Source organism: Siphateles boraxobius, unplaced genomic scaffold (assembly GCF_051911475.1).
Source record: "Siphateles boraxobius isolate OS27281-9 unplaced genomic scaffold, OSU_SipBor_1 19, whole genome shotgun sequence".
NCBI lineage: Eukaryota > Metazoa > Chordata > Actinopteri > Cypriniformes > Leuciscidae > Siphateles > Siphateles boraxobius.
Window position 1 is genome coordinate 3995445 of NW_027508799.1, and position 22490 is coordinate 4017934.

At 44.3% G+C, this 22490-nt stretch overlaps 7 non-coding genes across 7 annotated transcripts; all 7 read right to left on the reverse strand.

The window, feature by feature from the left end:
- Nucleotides 1–702: 702 nt before the first annotated feature.
- Nucleotides 703–774, reverse strand: trnaq-uug (transfer RNA glutamine (anticodon UUG)). Its single transcript has one exon. It is a non-coding gene; the product is annotated as a tRNA-Gln (tRNA).
- Nucleotides 775–864: 90 nt separating this feature from the next.
- trnaf-gaa (transfer RNA phenylalanine (anticodon GAA)) lies at nt 865–937 on the reverse strand. The gene has a single exon. It is a non-coding gene; the product is annotated as a tRNA-Phe (tRNA).
- A 451-nt stretch (nt 938–1388) lies between these two features.
- trnaf-gaa (transfer RNA phenylalanine (anticodon GAA)) lies at nt 1389–1461 on the reverse strand. The gene has a single exon. It is a non-coding gene; the product is annotated as a tRNA-Phe (tRNA).
- Nucleotides 1462–1554: 93 nt separating this feature from the next.
- trnai-aau (transfer RNA isoleucine (anticodon AAU)) lies at nt 1555–1628 on the reverse strand. Its single transcript has one exon. It is a non-coding gene; the product is annotated as a tRNA-Ile (tRNA).
- Nucleotides 1629–1716: 88 nt separating this feature from the next.
- On the reverse strand, nt 1717–1788 carry trnap-agg (transfer RNA proline (anticodon AGG)). Its single transcript has one exon. It is a non-coding gene; the product is annotated as a tRNA-Pro (tRNA).
- A 2742-nt stretch (nt 1789–4530) lies between these two features.
- Nucleotides 4531–4603, reverse strand: trnaf-gaa (transfer RNA phenylalanine (anticodon GAA)). The gene has a single exon. It is a non-coding gene; the product is annotated as a tRNA-Phe (tRNA).
- An 11008-nt stretch (nt 4604–15611) lies between these two features.
- On the reverse strand, nt 15612–15683 carry trnaq-cug (transfer RNA glutamine (anticodon CUG)). Its single transcript has one exon. It is a non-coding gene; the product is annotated as a tRNA-Gln (tRNA).
- Nucleotides 15684–22490: the final 6807 nt, after the last annotated feature.

Genomic DNA, 22490 nt, shown 5'->3' on the forward strand with positions numbered 1-22490 from the left:
TATACTGGTGTATAACATAGTATAGTATAACATATATGAATTAAACTTTTTTTTTTAAAGGTTTTAGTAAAAATCTTCTTGTGCTCAAAATAATGTAATGAATGACAAAAATGAGGATGGAGGAATCGAATGAAAGCTTTTTTATACATTGGAATACTTGATCACTCGAGCGTCACTTCATAGCGTCATCAGCAGCGCTCAAAGGATCTGCCCTCATGTTGTTGCAGTTTGTTTATTTAAGAAATTCATAATAAATAATAATAAAGCAAGATACCCTGTTGAAATATGTGTAATGTGTGGTTTATATAAACTGCAAAGGTAAAGTATACTTTAAAACAGATTGTGACCGATGTGAAGGGGGAGGAGAATGTATACGTGCGTCACGTTTAGTCAATAAAACACTTCCGCATAGGATACACCTGTGTATCCTCGCTCATGACTCCTCTGAAAGCCTCCTCACTCCTCGATCCTCGCCTCCTCGCGGTGCAATTAGATAATTGAGATGTCCTTCAAGATGGCTGAGCTCGATCGGTTTCCGGGTCATAGGATGGAGGACAGAGGAACGAGGAGACGAGGAGGGATATTGAGAAGCACCCTATGTTTCCCCAATTCCGACTCGGTTTGAGAGTGCCAATTTCACCGCCACGTCAGCAGTTGCGCATCACCTCTGTTTTTTCCCTCCCTTCCGCGAAGAACCTAAAAAGGTTCTACCGAGATTTGAACTCGGATCGCTGGATTCAAAGCCCAGAGTGCTAACCATTACACCATGGAACCAACACACCCTCCCAGCTGTCTGTCTGAGAGGCAGATAGCGATGAGGCTAGGTGGAATCAGGTAGCCTAAAGGAGGCGGGCGTGGTTCCTCTGCCGAAACCCGAGATTGAACCAGGGACCTTTAGATCTTCAGTCTAACACTCTCCCAACTGAGCTATTTCGGCCAGGTACTTGTGCTGTTTAGCCTGGCAAATGAAGGTCCCACCGAGATTTGAATTCGGATCACTGGATTCAGAGCCCAGAGTGCGAACCCTTACACCATGGAACCTCGGCGTGTGTCAACTTTTCCCATGTGGTGCAGAGATGTAAGTCATTCAGTCCAGAAGCGCGATAGCAAGGAGCAAAAGAAGCCTTTGCTTTTTAAGCCCATGTTTCCCCAATTCCGACTCGGTTTGAGAGTGCCAATTTCACCGCCACGTCAGCAGTTGCGCATCACCTCTGTTTTTCCCCTCCCTTCCGCAAAGATCCTAAAAAGGTTCCACCGAGATTTTAACTCGAATCGCTGGATTCAAAGCCCAGAGTGCTAACTATTACACCATGGAACCAAAACACCCTGCTAACTGGCTGTCTGAGAGGTGGAATCAGGTAGACTAAAAGCGGCGGAGTTTGTTCCTCTGCCGAAACCCGGGATTGAACCAGGGACCTTTAAAACTTCAGTCTAACGCTCTCCCAACTGAGCTATTTCGGCCAGGTACTTGTGTGGTTTAGCCAGCATGGATGTATGGGAGACCGCACGTCATTTTCGAGAAGAGCAGAGCGAAGGTCACAGAGAGAAAATCAGTGGCCCGTACGGGGATCGAACCCGCGACCTTGGCGTTATTAGCACCACGCTCTAACCAACTGAGCTAACCGGCCTCTCTCTGGCACATTTTATCCCCAATTGCTCAGAGATATCCTGGTTGCCCTAATCAGGCTGAAGAGATTAACAGCAAAGCCTAATTATGGGCTCGTCCGGGATTCGAACCCGGGACCTCTCGCACCCTAAGCGAGAATCATACCCCTAGACCAACGAGCCGAAATATACATCCTCCCTGCTGCTGTCGGGCCGCAAACATTTCAGCTTCCATGGCTTAAAGCGCAATTTTTTGATTAAATCAACAATTAAAAGGTAGCCAGTGCAAAGTTTCCAGCACAGAGGAAATGGGGCCTCTTTTTTTGTGGTCATTGGAAATCACGCTGCAGGACCTGCACACGAATAATGAGAAGCTTACTTACAGGAGCCTGGTCTGCAACACTGGACCCAGTTGATGTTGCAGGAGCAGAGGCAGCACTTGGCTGGACAGAAGGCTGTGGAGGAGACTGCAGAGGAGGCTGAGCAGGGCGCAGAGGAGGAGACTGCTGAGGAGGCTGGGCAGGGCGCAGAGGAGGAGACTGCAGAGGAGGCTGGGCAGGGCGCAGAGGAGGAGACTGCAGAGGAGGCTGGGCAGGGTGCAGAGGAGGAGACTGCAGAGGAGGCTGGGCAGGGCGCTGCAGTCCTGTGGGTGGCTGTAGTGAGGATGGTCTTGGTGCAGAGGGACAGGGGTTGAAAGCCTTGCTGGAAAGATGGGAGTTGCTCTTTCCAGTGGACAGGAAGCTCTGCAGGCGACTGGGACACCTGGCCAGGGGTACACAATGCTGGAGGAGCAGGATAAGGGGCAGGAGCAGGGGCAGTAGCACGAGCCGGGGCAGGAGCAGGGCCTCTCGAGCCTGCAGTAGCTGGAGAAAAAAGAAAAAACGTACCCACTTACAGGGTTTGGCTGGAGACAAAATCTTTTGTGCCAGCTGTGAAGCAAATAAATGCTTCCCCCGCGCCAACAGGGCCTTCACATTGGTCGCCAGCAGTGGGCTGTTCTTAGTGGCAGTAGGTGGAGGAGGAACAGACACAGTGGCAGTGGGCACAGCAGCAGTGAGGACAGATGCAGTGGGCACAGTGGCGGTGGGCACGTGGGCTGGAGCCTGCCTCTTCAGCACGTATGTTTTGAAAAGGGCCATATTGGTGTTAGGCCCGGCCTTTGCCTTCTTCAGGTAGGTGATGAGAGCCTGGGCCTCCTTGCTTGGGTCCTCATACACCTCCTTTATTGACCTACCCTTAAAATCCCCAAAATCCACCATCACACACCAAGAGTATCCTGTCCTGTGGGCATCCTGCAGCATGGCCTGTTTTTTTCTGATACACCTCTACAGCCTCGCCTACCTCCCTGATCTGCGAGGTGTATCTGAGGAACAGGTGTTTGTTGTCCGACAGCGGGTTGTCCCTCTCCTCCTCCCCCAAAATGCTGCTGACCAGATAGCAGGCATAATCTGAAAGGACACAGGCATAAACAGAACGTTACATAGCTGTCATATTCCAACTGAAAGTATTTTACTACAGCATTTTTTTAATGTAATTAATTATTATAATATTATAATAATTAATGATTATTATTATTATGAGCATAAGCATTATTGTTTTTTATACAACTGTGAATCACTTTGAATTGCCTTGTGTACAAATTGTAAATAGTGTGATGAACTAATTAATAAGAAAATAAATAACACTTCTTGGTACAATCTTGCTGGTATCATGCCATGCTAAACTTTTTTTTTCAAGGTTTTAGTAAAAATCTTCTTGTGCTCAAAATAATGTAATGAATGACACAAAAAATACTAAATTAACAACAACAAAAAATGGTTTAAGGAGGATATAGCTTAATTAGCGGTCGGCTAATTATCTTGACAGTAGTGACAATTTTTTTTACTGTATATCATGGTAAAGTTGCAGGTTCACATGTACAGAGGAAAACGTGTGCTATTACACGCTAGCTGGCTTTATTGCCATGTTTAATTGTCTAAAAACAAACACTGTTTATGAATAAATAATGATCGATTATAGAGTCGTGAAGAATAGACTTACCTGTTGCAAAGATTGCAAAGATGACGATAATAACAGCGGTCGCCGATTGGTCAAAAGTAAGCCACAGGAGCAGAGCCAGGAGAGAAACGCGATTGGTCAAAAGTAAGCCACAGGAGAGAAAGGCGATTGGTCAAAAGTAAGCCACAGGAGAGAACACGATTGGTCAAAAGTAAGCCACAGCAGAGAAACACAATTGGCTCACGTGGGCTTACTTTGGGCTTACTTTGGCTCAATCGGTAGGAAGCAGTAGGTGCAAGCGAGAGGTAGTGGGATCGATGCCTGCATTCTCCAGTGCTGTCCATCCTTTTTACGCCCCGCTTCAAGGGGCACTACCTAGATGAGCTCTTGCGGCTCAGTGCTGCCGAAAAAGTTTTTTCGAACGAGGTACTGCACACATTCCTGGCAAAAGCAGGTCCCACCGAGATTTGAACTCGGATCGCTGGATTCAGGGCCCAGAGTGCTAACCATTACACGATGGAACTTTGGCGTGTGTCAACTTTTCCCATGAGCAGCAGAGATTTAAGTCATTGAGTCCAGAAGCACGATAGCAAGGATTTAAGTCATTGAGTCCAGAAGCACGATAGCAAGGAGCAAATGAAGCCTTTGCTTTTTAAGCCCATGTTTCCCCAATTCCGACTCGGTTTGAGAGTGCCAATTTCACCGCCACGTCAGCAGTTGCGCATCACCTCTGTTTTTTCCCTCCCTTCCGCAAATAACCTAAAAAGTTTCCACCGAGATTTGAACTCAGATTTCTGGATTCAAAGCCCAGAGTGCTAATCATTACACCATGGAACCAACACACTCTGCTAGCTGGCTGTCTGAGAGGCAGATAGCGATGAGGCTAGGTGGAATCAGGTAGACTAAAAGAGGCGGACGTGGTTCCTCTGCCGAAACCCGGTATTGAAACAGGGACCTTTAGATCTTCAGTCTAACGCTCTCCCAACTGAGCTATTTCGGCCAGATACTTGTATGGTTTAGCCAGCAGGGATGTCTGGGAGACCGCCCGTCATTTTCGAGAAGAGCAGAGCGAAGGTCCCAGAGAGAAAATGAGTGGCCCGTACGGGGATGAAAACCCGCCACCTTGGCGTTATTAGCACCACGCTCTAAGCAACTGAGCTAACCGGCCTCTCTCTGGCACATTTTATCCCCAATTTCTCACAAATATCCTGGTTGCCCTAATCAGGCTGAAGAGATTAAAAGCAAAGCCTAATAATGGGCTCGTCTGGGATTTGAGCCCGGGACCTCTCGCACCCTAAGCGAGAATCATACCCCTAGACCAACGAGCCGAAACATACATCCTCCCTGCTGCTGCCGGGCCGCAAACATTTCAGCTTCCATGGCTTAAAGCGCAATTTTTTGATTAAATCTACTATTAAAAGGTAGCCAGTGCAAAGTTTCCAGCACAGAGGAAATGCGGCCTCTTTTTTTGTGGTCATTGGAAATCACGCTGCAGGACCTGCACACGAATAATGAGAAGCTTACTTACAGGAGCCTGGTCTGCAACACTGGACCCAGTTGATGTTGCAGGAGCAGAGGCAGCACTTGGCTGGACAGAAGGCTGTGGAGGAGACTGCAGAGGAGGCTGAGCAGGGCGCAGAGGAGGAGACTGCAGAGGGGCTGGGCAGGGCGCAGAGGAGGAGACTGCAGAGGAGGCTGGGCAGGCCGCAGAGGAGGAGACTGCAGAGGAGGCTGGGCAGGGCGCTGCAGTCCTGTGGGTGGCTGTAGTGAGGATGGTCCTGGTGCAGAGGGACAGGGGTTGAAGGCCTTGCTGGAAAGATTGGAGTTGCTCTTTCCAGTGGACAGGAAGCTCTGCAGGCGACTGGGACACCTGGCCAGGGGTCCACAATGCTGGAGGAGCAGGATAAGGGGCAGGAGCAGGGGCAGTAGCACGAGCCGGGGCAGGAGCAGGGCCTCTCGAGCCTGCAGTGGCTGGAGAAAAAAGAAAAAACTTACCCACTTACAGGGTTTGGCTGGAGACAAAATCTTTTGTGCCAGCTGTGAAGCAAATAAATGCTTCCCCCGCGCCAACAGGGCCTACACATTGGTCGCCAGCAGTGGCCTGTTCTTAGTGGCAGTAGGTGGAGGAGGAACAGACACAGTGGCAGTGGGCACAGCATCAGTGAGGACAGATGCAGTGGGCACAGTGGTGGTGGGCACGTGGGCTGGAGTAATGTATATAATAATGTAATGAATGACACAAAAAAATACTAAATTACCAACAACAAAAAAATGGTTTAAGGAGGATATAGCTTAATTAGCGGTCGGCTAATTATCTTGACAGTAGTGGCATGTTTTTTACTGTATATCATGGTAAAGTTGCAGGTTCACATGTACAGAATAAAACGTGTGCTATTACACGCTAGCTAGCTTTATTGGCATGTTTAATTGTCCAAAAACAAACACTGTTTATGAATGAATAATGATCGATTATACAGTCGTGAAGAATAGACTTACCTGTTGCAAAGATTGAAAAGATGACGATAATAATAGCGGTCACCGATTGGTCAAAAGTAAGCCACAGGAGCAGAGCCAGGAGAGAAACGCGATTGGTCAAAAGTAAGCCACAGGAGAGAAAGGCGATTGGTCAAAAGTAAGCCACAGGAGAGAAAAACGATTGGTCAAAAGTAAGCCACAGGAGAGAACACGATTGGTCAAAAGTAAGCCACAGCAGAGAAACACGATTGGCTCACGTGGGCTTACTTTGGGCTTACTTTGGCTCAATCGGTAGGAAGCTGTAGGCGCAAGCGAGAGGTAGTGGGATCGATGCCTGCATTCTCCAGTGCTGTCCATCCTTTTTACGCCCCCCTTCAAGGGGCACTACCTAGATGAGCTCTTACGGCTCAGTGCTGCCGAAAATGTTTTTTCGAACGAGGTACTGCACACATTCCTGGCAAATGCAGGTCCCACCGAGATTTGAACTCGGATCTACAATTAAAAGGTAGCCAGTGATCGCACCTCATCTTTGTCTTTGAGAGCGATGGACACCTCCTCTCCATCATCGAGGGGAATTAGCTCAAATGGTAGAGCGCTCGCTTAGCATGCGAGAGGTAGCGGGATCGATGCCTGCATTCTCCAGTGCTGTCCATCCTTTTTACGCCCCCTTTCAAGAGGCACTACCTAGATGAGCTCTTCCGGCTCAGTGCTGCCGAAAATGTTTTTTCGAACGAGGTACTGCACACATTCCTGGCAAAAGCAGGTCCCACCGAGATTTGAACTCGGATCGCTGGATTCAGAGCCAAGAGTGCAAACCATTACACCATGGAACCTTGGCGTGTGTCAACTTTTCCCATGAGCAGCAGAGATTTAAGTCATTGAGTCCAAAAGCACGATAGCAAGGAGCAAATGAAGCCTTTGCTTTTTAAGCCCATGTTTCCCCAATTCCGACTCTGTTTGAGATTGCCAATTTCACTGCCACGTCAGCAGTTGCGCATCACCTCTGCTTTTTCCCACCCTTCCGCAAAGAACCTAAAAAGGTTCTACCGAGATTGGAACTTGGATCGCTGGATTCAAAGCCCAAAGTGCTAACCATTACACCATGGAACCAACACTTCCTGAGAGCTGGCTGTCTGAGAGGCAGATAGCGATGAGGCTAGGTGGAATCAGGTAGACTAAAAGAGGCGGACGTGGTTCCTCTGCCGAAACCCGGGATATAAATATCCTGGTTGCCCTAATCAGGCTGAAGAGATTAAAAGCAAAGCCTAATAATGGGCTCATCCGGGATTTGAACCGGTGGACAGGAAGCTCTGCAGGCGACTGGGACACCTGGCCAGGGGTCCACAATGCTGGAGGAGCAGGATAAGGGGCAGGAGCAGGGGCAGTAGCACGAGCCGGGGCAGGAGCAGGGCCTCTCGAGCCTGCAGTGGCTGGAGCGTAAAAAAACACAACAAAATTATCTTATTGTTTTAGACTTTCACTGCATGACTTTCTCAGCTCTGCTGGACAGCTACTGCGATTACAAGGTTTACTGCAAAGCATGTATGATTAGTAGAGAGATGACATGATGATGAAAAGATGGAAGGAAGCAGTGAAAATCATCCTGTTTTTCATCCAAGCACCATTAGAAGAAATACAAGAAGAAAAAAAGATGGGATCAGCCAAGTGTGAAGCGAAGCAGACCAAACACTACAACAGCCACTTATTCCAAGGGGAGGGGGGGAAGTGTGAGATGACAAGAATGAGCTTTAGTCAGTGATTACGATAAAAAATGAAATAAAACCTTTTACATACACCTTTAAATTATCTTTTTTCCTTTGAGGATGTTCACTCAAAGAGTGAATGTAGATTGACACCTGAGAAGTGCCATTCCTCTGTGTTGTGAAATAAAATAATATGTCATTTAAAAAATACTGTTTTGTTTTATTTGTAATTGTTTGTAAAATATTGTTTAAGATTTACATACCTTGAGGAAGTTGTTCCTCAGCTTGTGAGGCTACAGTTGCCATCTCCAGGTCATCTTCCTCCTCAAAAAAATCCGTAGCAGCAGAGTCTGTAAAATAACATAAAACACTAAGCACATGTCACCAACACACTTGTATGCGTTAAGTGATACTCACCACATGTAAAGAGCTGTCTCCGGGCTGCGGACTCAGACGCAGGATGTACACGTGGTCCTGCAGCTGTTGAACACGTATTTTCGTTAGACATATATACTGCATAATATATATATACTGTATTGATTTTAAAGCTTGCAAATCACTTACAGGGTTTGGCTGGAGCCAAAATCTTTTGTGCCAGCTGTGAAGCAAATAAATGCTTCCCCCGCGCCAACAGGGCCTTCACATTGGTCGCCAGCAGTGGCCTGTTCTTAGTGGCATTAGGTGGAGGAGGAACAGACACAGTGGCAGTGGGCACAGCAGCAGTGAGGACAGATGCAGTGGGCACAGTGGTGGTGGGCACGTGGGCTGGAGCCTGCCTCTTCAGCACGTATGCTTTGAAAAGGGCCATATTGGTGTTAGGCCTGGCCTTTGCCTTCTTCAGGTAGGTGATGAGAGCCTGGGCCTCCTTGCTTGGGTCCTCATACACCTCCATCATTGACCTACCCTTAAAATCCCCGAACTCCACCATCAGACATCCAGAGTCTCCTGTCCTCTGGGCCTCCTGCAGCATGGCCTGTTTTATATTATACACCTCCACAGCCTCGCCTACCTCCCTGATCTGCGAGGTGTATCTGAGGAACAGGTGTTTGTTGTCCGACAGCGGGTTGTCCCTCTCCTCCTCCCCCAAAATGCTGCTGACCAGATAGCAGGCATACCCCAGTGAGTTCTCCAGCAGCCACAGGAACCTCTGACCCTGGTGTTTCCCAAACTGGATCTTGCATTGAGCCAGAACCAGGAACTGGTCTCCAGGATTCCCTCCATTCTGCCTCACAAAGGCAGTGGCCTCAGCCAGGACCTCCTCCTTACACCTGGCCCTCCCTGCCAACACGATCTCCCTCCTATTGGCTTCCTCAGTTGGCCCCATAAGGAGTCGACCCTCAGAGGTTCTTCGTAAAACCGGGTATGCATACATAATCTGAAAGGACACAGGCATAAACAGAACGTTACATAGCTGTCATATTCCAACTGAAAGTATTTTACTACAGCATTTCTTTTTTATGTAATTAATTATTATAATATTATAATAATTAATGAATATTATAATTATTATTATGAGCATAAGCATTATTGTTTTTTATACAACTGTGAATCACTTTGAATTGCCTTTTGTACAAATTGTAAATAGTGTGATGAACTTATTAATAAGAAAATCAATAACACTTCTTGGTACAATCTTGCTGGTATCATGCCATGCTTAAATCGTTTTGTTTTGTTTAGCTTGTGGCAGAGATTACTAAGAAACACCAAATATAACATAAAGGCGTTTATGACAATTCATAATAATATGATCATCAAACAGATCTAAAACTTAAAATGGTATATCAAATCGTTTTGGTATATCTTTTATAACATAGTTGAGAATCATTTGTTGAAACAAAAAAACACTTGTTTTTGCCTATTCATGTCTTTTTAAATATGTATAACATAGTATTTAAAAAGATAACATAAATATGTATACTGGTGTATAACATAGTATAGTATAACATATATGAATTAAACTTTTTTTTTAAAGGTTTTAGTAAAAATCTTCTTGTGCTCAAAATAATGTAATGAATGACACAAAAAAATACTAAATTAACAACAACAAAAAAATGGTTTAAGGAGGATATAGCTTAATTAGCGGTCGGCTAATTATCTTGACAGTAGTGGCATGTTTTTTACTGTATATCATGGTAAAGTTGCAGGTTCACATGTACAGAAGAAAACGTGTGCTATTACACGCTAGCTAGCTTTATTGGCATGTTTAATTGTCTAAAAACAAACACTGTTTATGAATAAATAATGATCGATTATACAGTCGTGAAGAATAGACTTACCTGTTGCAAAGATGACGATAATTACTACTGATGACGACTACTTCCTGCTCAGCTACTGTTCGGACGCTCTCGCTTACTGCTCCGCGCTTTGCTCTATCGCTTTTATATTTCTATAATTTATCTCCTTTTATCATCAGCATAATTTTAACTTCAGCAAATCAGCACAGTGCTCAAACGCTTGGATTACTACAAAAAAAAGCAGAATTATTTTATTCGACCAGCCTCCCACTGAAAGCTTACATTCCGGGGAAGAGAAAACACAACTGCCTACATTCATAAGGATAAGAAAATGCCTCCTCTGGAATCTACTTGCTGCTCCAACTGCCACAGACTTTTACAAAGGATTGCAATTCTTGAAACAAAGTTAATTGCGGGACCACCAAACCAGACGGAACACACAACAGAGTTTCGTCATGGACGTCCTCAGCATACAGCCGGTGAGTCCCATGAATCTAGTGCTTCTCGACAGGCCATACTGAGTGTAGAGAAACAAGCCGATCGTTTTACTAATCGATGGCACAAACAGGGTGCGAGACCCAAAGGCACTCGAGACATCAGATTGTCACGAGCATCACATATTACTGCAGTAGCATCCTCTACCCCAGATACGGCTCTGACAAGGACTGCAAACACTGGTCTCCTACCACCGCCTATACATCTTGAGAACAGATTTGAAGTATTAATGAATGAGGAATCCCCAAATTTGATGAATGTGATCGCACACAGACAGAATCAGCCAGTAGCTAACACTGATGCTAACTGGGGCTCAAGGTCGAGCAGACAGCGGCACTCAGCTCACAGTGCAGCCGAGCCCAGGACTCTGATAGTGGGCGACTCCGTAATCAGAAGCATTAATAGCAGGGATACAACAACGTGCTGCCTTCCACAAGCAACAACTTCTGATGTAAACAGGGAACTTCAGAACATTCTGATGAAACATAAGACTGCAAATCGACTCATCATTCATGTGGGGAAGAATGATATTCATAAAGAGCAGTCGGAACTTCTTAAAAAGGATTTCAATGAACTTTTTGAAACACTTAAAAGACTGAAAGTTCAAACATTCATCAGTGGACCACTCCCAGCAAGAGGAACAAACAGGTTTTCACGGTTGCTTGGGCTTAATACATGGCTGCAAAAAACCTGCAATATAAAAGGAGTGAACTTTATTGACAACTTCAATCTTTTCTGGAGTCAGAGGCAACTGTTTCAACAGGATGGCCACCACCCAAACAAACTTGGTTCAAGAGTGCTAAAGGACAATATCTACTTCTCCCTCCGTCATCCTTCTGCAATGTGTGCCAATCCACTCAACCAGAATGGCACACACACACCTGGATACAGTATGAATGACCACAGGATTTCATTTCAGCACCTGAATGGACATGCGGTTGACACATCACACAAGGACAGTGATAACACCACTCAGCCACAACAACCTCTGCTCACGGACACAATCTCAGCTGAGCCCTGCCCACAGAGCTCACCACAGACAGACTGTGACATACCAGCACTGCTCCAAGATACAGCACCCATAGACGACTTTCTGGAAAACAGCCAGGGAAACCAGGACAGCATATTACAGCCTCCAATAACACCAGAGCAAAAATCCCTCTCACCGGAAACATTACCACTCTCTCCAGCATCTCCACTTCTGTGCTTCTCAGAGAAAATGGAACAACTGGTGCATGCTGGAACTAGACTATCCCACTCTTTTGCTGCGAGCCCCCAGATACCAACCAAAAAACGCCAGGCCCCACAACCACCAAAGCCTGCGGGCCCAGCTCGCCCTCCCCCTCCTCCTGTGAGAGCTCTTCGGCCTCTGCCACAGCGCCAGGGCCCACACCCTCCTCCAGCGGCTCGAGGTGAACCAAAAACAACTGATACCAGCTCTCAGTGATATGTGTCGGGTCCCCGCTATGATAACAATAACTTTCTCAAATGTTTACAGAACAAGCGGGAACCCAGTGTGCCTGTATCTTTTTCTATTGCTGTTTGATTACATGATAGAAAGTCTAAGGCCTTCAAAAGCCGTACAGCAAACCCATCTAGTCTGGTGCCTATTACACGACATACCAAGATTGCTGTGGGGACAAAAAGTAAGACTGTTAAGTTAGCACTTTTAAACATCCGCTCACTTAAAAATAAATCACTTTTAGTCAACGACTTAATAACCACATACAACCTGGATTTTATGTTGCTAAATGAAACTTGGCTAGAAGAAAGTTGCAGTGCAACAGTCCTCAATGAAACAGCCCCTCCTAACTTTACTTTTATGAGTGTCTGCAGAGCTGTCAGAAGAGGCGGAGGTTTAGCTGCTCTTTATAAAGATGTCTATCAATGTAAGCAAATATCATTTGGGAATTACCCGTCTTTCGAGTATCTGGGTATTGTGTTAAAAGGTGCTCCACGCAATTTACTTATCATTGTTTACAGGCCTCCAAAATACTCTCCAGCTTTTGCTGAGAACTTAACAGAACTGTTATCAACAATTTCCTCAGAGTTTGACTGCTTTGCCATTGCTGGAGATTTTAACATTCACATAGATAATGCAGAAAACAATATGGCAAAAGAAATCAAAACTGTTTTAAAAACTTTTGATCTGACTCAGCATGTACATGGACCCACACATAATCGTGGACACACTCTAGATTTACTTATCAGTAAGGGTCTAAACATTTCATCAATTGTTATTAAGGATGTAGCACTGTCTGATCATTTTTGTATTTTCTTTGATATATTGATCTCTCCTGCCATTGAAGCTAGATCTGTGTCTGTCAAGAAGAGATGCTTAAATGAGAACACTAGTGTACTATTTATGAAGGCTATATCTTTAACACCAAGCATATCTGCTGACTCTGTTGATTTTCTCCTTGATTCTTTTAACTCAAAAGTTAAGAGTGTAATTGATGATATTGCTCCTGTGAAAGTCAGGAAGAAGAGTGGCAGACAAAAAGCACCTTGGAGAAACTCAACAGCAGTGCAAAATATGAAAAGACAATGGAGAAAAGCAGAGCGCATGTGGCGGAAGACAAAACTTGTAGTCCATTATAACATCTACAAAGACAGCATCCATGCTTTCAATAAGGAACTAAGCAAAGCTAGACAGGCTTTTTTCTCGAATATTATAAACAGCAATATAAACAACACGCGCACTCTTTTTGCTACTGTAGAGAGACTGACAACCCCCCCAAGCCAGATTCCCAGTGAAATGCTCTCAGTGAGAAAGTGCAGTGAGTTTACTTCTTTCTTCTTGGAGAAAATCAATAATATCAGAAAGGTGATCAGCTCATCCTTGAGTTGCGCTGGGGTCAGGCAGATCAGACAACAGCACGAGAAAGTAGCCACTATGTCTGATTTCGAAGAAATTGATGGCAAAATTTTGGAAGAAACCGTACAGCAACTAAAAACATCAACCTGCGCCCTTGACGCACTTCCCACATCTTTTTTCAAAAATGTGTTACACAGCTTAGAAGCAGATCTCCTGGAAGTGGTAAATGCCTCACTTCTCTCTGGGAGTTTTCCGACCTCCCTGAAAACTGCTGTCGTCAAGCCCCTCCTGAAAAAGAGCAATCTGGATAAGACCATATTAAACAACTATAGACCGATATCAAATCTTCCTTTCATAGGCAAGATCATTGAAAAAGTTGTCTTCAATCAGCTGATCAAATTCTTACGCTCGAATGGATACTTTGACCATTTTCACTCTGGTTTCCGACCGCACCACAGTACAGAGACCGCGCTCATAAAGATAATAAATGATATTCGCTTAAATACTGATACAGGCTAATTATCAGTGCTGGTACTACTCGACCTCAGTACTGCATTTGACACTGTCGATCACAAAATACTTCTTGACAGGCTGGAAAACTGGGTCGGGCTTTCTGGGATAGTCCTAAAATGGTTCAGGTCATACTTACGAGGCAGAGGTTATTATGTGAGTATTGGAGACCATAAGTCTGAGTGGACATCCATGACATGCGGAGTCCCTCAAGGCTCAATTCTTGCGCCACTCCTATTCAACCTGTACATGCTCCCAATGAGCCAAATAATGAGAAAGAACCAAATCGCTTACCATAGCTATGCAGACGACACACAGCTCTACTTATCCCTATCGCCTAACGATTACAGCCCCATTGACTCCCTTTGCCAATGCATTGATGAAGTAAACAATTGGATGTGCCAAAACTTTCTTCAGTTAAACAAATACAAAACTGAAGTCATTGCGTTTGGAAACAAAGATGAAGTTCTCAAGGTGAAAGCATACCTTCAGTCTAGGGGTCAAACAACTAAAAATCAAGTCAGGAATCTGGGTGTGTCTCTAGAGTCAGACCTTAGTTTCAGTAGTCATGTCAAAGCAATAACTAAATCAGCATATTATCACCTGAAAAATATTGCAAGAATTAGATGCTTTGTTTCCTGTCAAGACTTAGAAAAACTTGTGCATGCTTTCATCACCAGTAGGGTGGATTATTGTAATGGACTTCTCACTGGCCTTCCCAAAAAGACCATAAGACAGTTGCAGCTCATACAGAACGCTGCTGCTAGGATTCTGAGCAGAACCAGAAAATATGAACACATCACACCAGTCCTCAGGTCTTTACACTGGCTGCCAGTTACATTTAGGATTGATTTTAAAGTATTATTACTGGTATATAAATCATTCAATGGCCTAGGACCTCAATACATTCCAGATATGCTCAGTGAATATAAACCCAACAGATCACTCAGATCATTAGGATCACATCGGCTAGAAATACCAAGGGTTCACTCTAAGCATGGCGAGTCTGCTTTTAGCTACTATGCCAGCCGCAGCTGGAACCAGCTTCCAGAAGAGATCAGATGTGCTCCTACAGTAGTCACATTCAAATCCAGACTCAAAACACATCTGTTTAACTGTGCATTTACTGAATGAGCACTGTGCCACTGTTCGTCCGACTGTTTGCACTGTATTTTATTTTATGTTTTAATTATTCTGATTTAATTTGATTATTTCTGTATTTTATCTTTTATTCCAAACTGTTTTAATTATTCTGATTTCTTTTGATTGTTTTAATTTCTTCTATGTAAAGCACTTTGAATTACCATTGTGTATGAAATGTGCTATATAAATAAACTTGCATTGCCTTGCCTTGCCTAATAATAGCGGTCGCCGATTGGTCAAAAGTAAGCCACAGGAGCAGAGCCAGGAGAGAAATGCGATTGGTCAAAAGTAAGCCAAAGGAGAGAAAGGCGATTGGTCAAAAGTAAGCCACAGGAGAGAAACACGATTGGTCAAAAGTAAGCCACAGGAGAGAACGCGATTGGTCAAAAGTAAGCCACAGCAGAGAAACACGATTGGCTCACGTGGGCTTACTTTGGGCTTACTTTGGCTCAATCGGTAGGAAGCAGTAGGCGCAAGTGAGAGGTAGTGGGATCGATGCCTGCATTCTCCAGTGCTGTCCATCCTTTTTACGCCCCCCTTCAAGGGGCACTACCTAGATGAGCTCTTGCGGCTCAGTGCTGCCGAAAAAGTTTTTTCAAACGAGGTACTGCACACATTCCTGGCAAAAGCAGGTCCCACCGAGATTTGAACTCAGATCGCTGGATTCAGAGCCCAGAGTGCTAACCATTACACCATGGAACCTTGGCGTGTGTCAACTTTTCCCATGAGCAGCAGGATTTAAGTCATTGAGTCCAGAAGCACGATAGCAAGGATTTAAGTCATTGAGTCCAGAAGCACGATAGCAAGAAGCAGATGAAGCCTTTGCTTTTTAAGCCCATGTTTCCCCAATTCCGACTCGGAATTGAGAGTGCCAATTTCACCGCCACGTCAGCAGTTGCGCATCACCTCTGTTTTTTCCCTCCCTTCCGCAAAGAACCTAAAAAGGTTTCACCGAGATTTGAACTCGGATCGCTGGATTCAAAGCGCAATTTTTTGATTAAATCTACAATTAAAAGGTAGCCAGTGCAAAGTTGCCAGCAGAGAGGAAATGCGTCCTGTTTTTTTGTGGTCATTGGAAATCACGCTGCAGCACCTGCACACGTGCTAGGGATCGCGCCTCGTCTTTGTCTTTGAGAGCGATGGACACCTTCTCTCCATCATCGAGGGAAATTAGCTCAAATGGTAGAGCGCTTGCTGCGCAAAAGAAGGGGCCCAATCTTTGCGCCCCCGCACACAAGCCAAAAAGACGCGAAAAACGAGAACTTGCCCACAAATTTCCCCTGCAACATTATTAGGGCTATATTCCTGTGCGTTATGAAGGAGTTTTAGTCACATTTGAAACAAGTCACCCTCCGCGGGCTGGATTCGAACCCGTGTTCTGCGTGTGATCAACTGCGCCTGCGTCTTCATTTATCTATGACATCATTATATTGATTTATATTTTTGTTGTGTGTATTATTATTATTTTTAAATATTGCACATTACATGTAGTTGATTATTTAATAAAATGAATAAAAATGGAGGGATATGATTTGATTGACATGATTTATCAGATTTGTTTTAAGACACTTCAAATGTTTTATTAAATGTTTTTTTTTGTGTATATTATTTTTTAAAAATTGCATATTACATGTTGTTTATGATTGAATAAAATGAATACAAATGTTTCTTCAAATATGTGTGTTTTTTGTGAGGGATATGATTTGATTGATATGATTTATTAGATTACTTTAAGACACTTTAAATGTTTTATTAAAATGAATACACACAAATATTTCAATGACACTTAAAATGTTTTATTAAAATGAATACACAAATATTTCAATGACACTTTAAATGTAAAAAAACAAATATTAAAATGAATACACACAAATAATGAAATGAGTACACAGACACAAACACACATATATACATATATATATATATATATATATATAGGACAATATGAAAGACTGGGTGGAACCATGTACAGTAATATATACAAAATATATACAGGAAAAAAGCAAATTGTTTATTGAGGAGGTGGAGTTTGGCTTGTATTTTGCTGGCGCTGTTCTGCCAACCAGTCATCTAAAGATTTTCCATTTGAGGCACGCAAGCAAAATGTGGCATTACCATATCGGCTATGGCCAAACTCTTTGGTTTTGGGCTGCCCACATTTGCTGCACATGTTAAAGGTTACCCCTCGCACATACTTCCTCTTATGCACTCCGCTTTCCGTCTCCTGGGCCCGCCGGCGCCTGTTCCTCTGGGTGTAACGGGCTGGGCCTGCACCGGATGTTGAAGCACCAGAAGGTGGAATCACCATTGACACGGTCATGTCTGGGTTAAGGACTAGTGACAATGACCCAGGTGCTGAAATGGGCTGCACAACTCCTGATGCTGTGGGGGCATTTGCAATGGGGCACACCATGGTGGTGGCAGCAGCAGGCCGTCGACCTGGTCGCAGAAGAGGAGCCTGTCCTTCTCGATTTGGCGGAAGGGTAAATGTATGTTTTGGGCGTGAGGTCGATGCCGCTTCATCCAATTTTTCCCTCGGTGGAGGAAGCTGCGTATCAGCCACAGGAATTGGGTCAGGTGGAGTCAGTCCCTGAGCGAGGACACTCATTTCCTGTTTTTTCTGCTGCCGTTGAAACCTGAAAATAAATTACATGTATTATAAATATGTTTAAAAAAGTATTCAGTTAATTTGAAGAAAATAATGTGCCTTGCTTACCACTGAATGAGTGTCTTCTGGTTTAGCTCAAACAGCTGGATCATTGTTTCATCCATCAGCCTGTGATTGTTAAGCACCAGCTCTCGGATGTGGTGGTAATCCGAGAGGATTTTAGACCACCTGGGGCGGCAAACTCCAGCCTTCTTGGTCGGCGACTTGTGTAAAGCACACAGCTTTGTACAAATGGCCTCAACCAAGCGGCTGGTGCTGGGCCACTGTGCTGGTCCCCCGGGATGTCCAATCAGACACCGTTTTACACTCTCCACACCCGGAGTGACTCCGGACCGCTTTGGTGCCTTAAAGCGTCCATGTGTCAGCTGAGGCTGATGTCGAGGCTGATAGTTGACCCGCTGTTTGTCTATGTCATGGAGAGCTGTCCACAGCTGAATGGCCTCTGTCACCTGCAGGTCAGTGAGGTAAGGAGCCTCACGAAGAACAACCAGGTAACCTGCCATATCCTGGACCTTGTCCCACCCAGCAATGCCATCGGGCCCAATGACTGCTCCCTAGTAAATTCAGATTAATGTTAATATATGTGGAATAAAACGAGATTGAAATTAAATAAAGCCCTTAAAGTGTTTTACCTGAGCCTCGTCGGAGAAACTGCTTCCAGTGTCAGATGGCTGTGACAACACTGAAGGGGCAGGGGCAAGATGGTGTCCTTCTCTAGTTGATGTGGATGGCTCAGCCAGTGACACGTCAGCCATTGATACATCAGCCAGTGATGCTGGGGACTGAGGCTGAGGCAAAGATGAGGGGCTGTTTGCGAGATCATGGCAGGGGTCATTCTCGTACAGCACTGGAACTGTGATGTCCTCCGTGATCTCTTCCTCAAACCCCTCATCTTGCAGGTCTTGGTCATCAATTTCCTCCACCAGCCTGTCTTCATCCTCTGGGTTCTGGAGCACTGGAGTCAGTGTTTTGCCAGTCTGGCTGTAAAGGTACTCTATTCCTAGCAATTCACCTACGAGAATAAAAGGGGAAAAAATATGTGTTAATATTTTGTCTAGTACATTTAAGGCTAAATTGATACTTAGTAGAGTATTACAAAATAACAAATTAATGAATGTCTTGCCTGTATATGCTCCAGGAGGGCGATAGCGCTCATCCCAGGGCTTCCCAAAGACTGTCTTGCTAAGCTGGTCCACAACCTCTCTCATGGCACTGCCATATGACCGGATGGAGGACGCTCCTTTTATGGCATCTTCCATCCGGTCATCATTCCAACGCATCAAGCCCTCAAGGAGATAAGCTTGAAAATGCGCATCACTGGCACTGGTTCCTAAAAGTAAAAAAAAAAAAAAAAAAAGGGTTTTATATGTCACATATGTACAATATATTTACTACACATGAGGTGCTATGAAGTAGCTGGTTACATGTAATAGAGTTATGTAATTACATAAAAAAATTATTGTCATTATAACCAGAGTTATTAGTGATTTGTGAGGCAAGACAGCTTTGTCAATGCTTTTATGACATCAGAAAAGAACTGTAAAAGTGTGACATTTATTAATGTGACATTAATTTAACGTAATGGAAGCAGTTACAGTGCTTATATTTTTTTACAGAAAAATTACTAATCCATATGTATGTAATACCTGGAATAAAACGGTTCAGGTGTAGGTGGAATGACTCCAAGGAGGTAGAGCCTCGAGCACACCTGTAGCAGCACAGCTCCACACCGCCTTTCTTCAGTGTCCCCTTCTTTATGTAGAGCGGAAAGTGCTCTGGGTCTTGGATACACTGTACATGCTTCCGCTGTTCTTTCCATATCTGCTGGATCCGTTCATGGTTCAGAAGTGGAACTCCCAGAGTATCCTTCCCGTCCGCACTGTCAAACTGATCAATCAGTGACCCAATTAATATGGTGGTCTCCTCCTCCCCCCTGGTCCTCCTCCGGCAGTGCAGTGCCAACTCCTTCCGGTTAATGCGAGCACTGACCGCCTTTTCTGAGATGTAGCCAGTCTTCTTTGCTGCCAGCTCACCCTCCTTTGCACGGCGAAGAGCAGCCACATCCTCTGAATCCCACTGGAATATGGACATGGATAGACGTGCCATGAAGATCCCATAGAGCGGATGAGCCTCTGTCGTGACACCTGCAGCAAATCGCCGCATGAAATGCCAGATGTCCAGGCGCACTTCAAGCTCATCCCACTCCGAAAACATGGCCTTCACCTGAGACTGGCCGTGCTGACTGCTGCAATCTCTGTCCACGTACATCACCTTTGGGGATGCCTCTCCTGCCTCTCGGTAGCGTTTCATTAGGCCAGCTGCCATGGGGTCCAGTGCATGTCCCTCGGCGGCTGTTAGGACAGAGACAAGGACTTGGCCGTGTTCGTTACCAACATTTGTGCACCAGGCAGCTGTTCCTGAAGCAGCACCGGCAAGTTTTTTTGTGACCTATTGAAGAAAAAAAAGATTTTTAAAAACAAAACAAAATAAAAACTCATAACTGTGCATTATGTACACACACACACACACATATCCATATCTGGACAATTTCTGGATATAAACAGGGCTGTGATACCTTTTTTGTGGAGTCCATCTTGAGAACAGAGCCAAATACAGATGTTATTTTGGCCTTGACCTCGTCCAGTCGCCCCAGAACATCCCTGGCGTACACAGCTAACAGCCACTTATTATTATTATTATTATTATTAGACTTTATTGTCCACCTTGGTGGAAATTTGTCTTTGACTTCTCCAAACATATATGCATCAGTGACACAACAGTTAAAATGACAAAATACACACAGTTTAAAAGTATGACACTACCACCGTCAACATACAACAACAGAAAATGGAAAGCAGCGCAGCCGATTAGAAGTTATATAAAACACAAAGACGCTTTCAGTTTAAATTAAGTTCCTGTATGGCATGGGGAATAAAGGATCTCTTATAAATGTTCCGGCTCGCCCTTGGGACCCTGAATCTACGGCCAGATGGGAGCAACTCAAACTCTGAGTTGAGTGGGTGTAGGGTGTCTGCTGATATCTGTCTGGCCTTCCTGAGTACCGCCCTATCATACACATCCCCAAGCTGCCTTTGTGACTTGCCAATCACCTTCCCTGCAATATTAACAATTTTGGAAAGCTTGTTTTTGTCTTTCACATTCAGATTGCCATACCAAGCTGTTATATTGAACTGTAAAATGCTTTCTACCAGACCCCTATATGCCATCTCAAGAATGTGTTGACTGACCTTGAAGCTCCTCAGCTTTCTAATTAAAAACAATCGCTGGTTAGCTCTCTTAAAAATACTCTCTGAGTTAACATTAAAACTTAAAGTGCAATCAATGATTGTACCCAAGTACTTAAAATTTTCCACTACTTCCACAGGCCGGCTGTTAAGTACAACAGGGGTGATGTTACTGGCCCCTCTTGGTTTCGTTCGTATTATAAGTTCTTTTGTTTTAGTCACATTAATTTCCAGTTTCACAGTCTGACACCAGTCCTGCAGTAAAGTGACTTGGCTAAAATAAGCTTCCTCATGTGCTGCATTATTTTCTGTGAGAAGTCCTACCAAGGCCATGTCATCAGCATACTTAAGTAAACTAACATTGGTGCTGTGCACAGTCATGTCATTTAAATAGATTGAAAACAACAGAGGTGACAACACGCAGCCTTGTGGTGCTCCAGTATTTATGACAAGCTCATCTGAGTAGACCCCATTCATTAAGACTCTCTGAGGGCAGTCAGTTAATAAACTTCTAATCCAGTGAATGAGCCCACCATTCACATTCATCCTATGAAGTTGTTCTAAAAGAATATCAATATGCATAGTATTAAAAGCAGATGTAAAATCAATAAAAAGAACCCGAGCAAGTGATTTTGGTTGTTGCAGATGTTTAGCTATTTGATTTACAAGAGTAAGAGTTGCGTCCTCTGTGCCCCTGTGTGACCTATAGGCAAATTGAAGGGGGTCAAGTTGATTCCCAACAGAAGCCATAAGATGGGTGCTGACCACTCTCTCCATACACTTGGCTAAGAGTGGAGTGAGTGCCACCGGTCTAAAGTCTCCAAGGTCTGTAGCCCTAGAGACCTTAGGCACAGGTATTATTGTGGACTTCTTCCATACGTTTGGAAAAACACCACAATTCAGCAAAATTTGGAACAGCTGAGTAAGAACCCCTTTAAGCTGTTGAGAGCATACCTTTAGCACCCTTCCTTGGAGGCCATCAGGCCCAGGGGCTTTGTTTGGTCTGATTTTAGAGAGACACATGGCTACTTCTTCTTCAGAAAGCTGTATATGTTCATAACTACCAATCTGATCACAGGTAATATTGCACCCTATTTTTGGGTCTCTCACATTGTATCTTCCATAGAAAATGTTTAATCATTAACAAATTTGCCACAATCTGCCACGTTTACACTTTGTTTTTTTCTTTCCCTACCCATTATTGTATTTAATCCCTCCCATGCTTGTTTTGCATTGCCTGTACAAAATCTTTGCTCAACCTTATTCTTAAAATCTATTTTTGCTGTAAAAGCTTTACGCTTGAAATCCTTCTCTTTCTCCTTTACTAAGTCAGCTTCTCCTCTCAAAAATGCAGCCCTTTTCTCATTCAGACACATTTTAAGATCCTTTGAGAGCCATGGCTTGTTATTACTAAACACTTGAACTATCTTGGAAGTGATAACAGTTTCTTCACAGAACTTGATATAGCATGTGATTGTGTCTGTCAATTCGTGATGATCAGAGCATGCGTCAAAAAACATGCGCCAATCTGTAGAGTCAAAACAATCTCTTAGCTCCTCCTCCCCATCCTCAGTCCATTGACGTACAGTTTTCAGG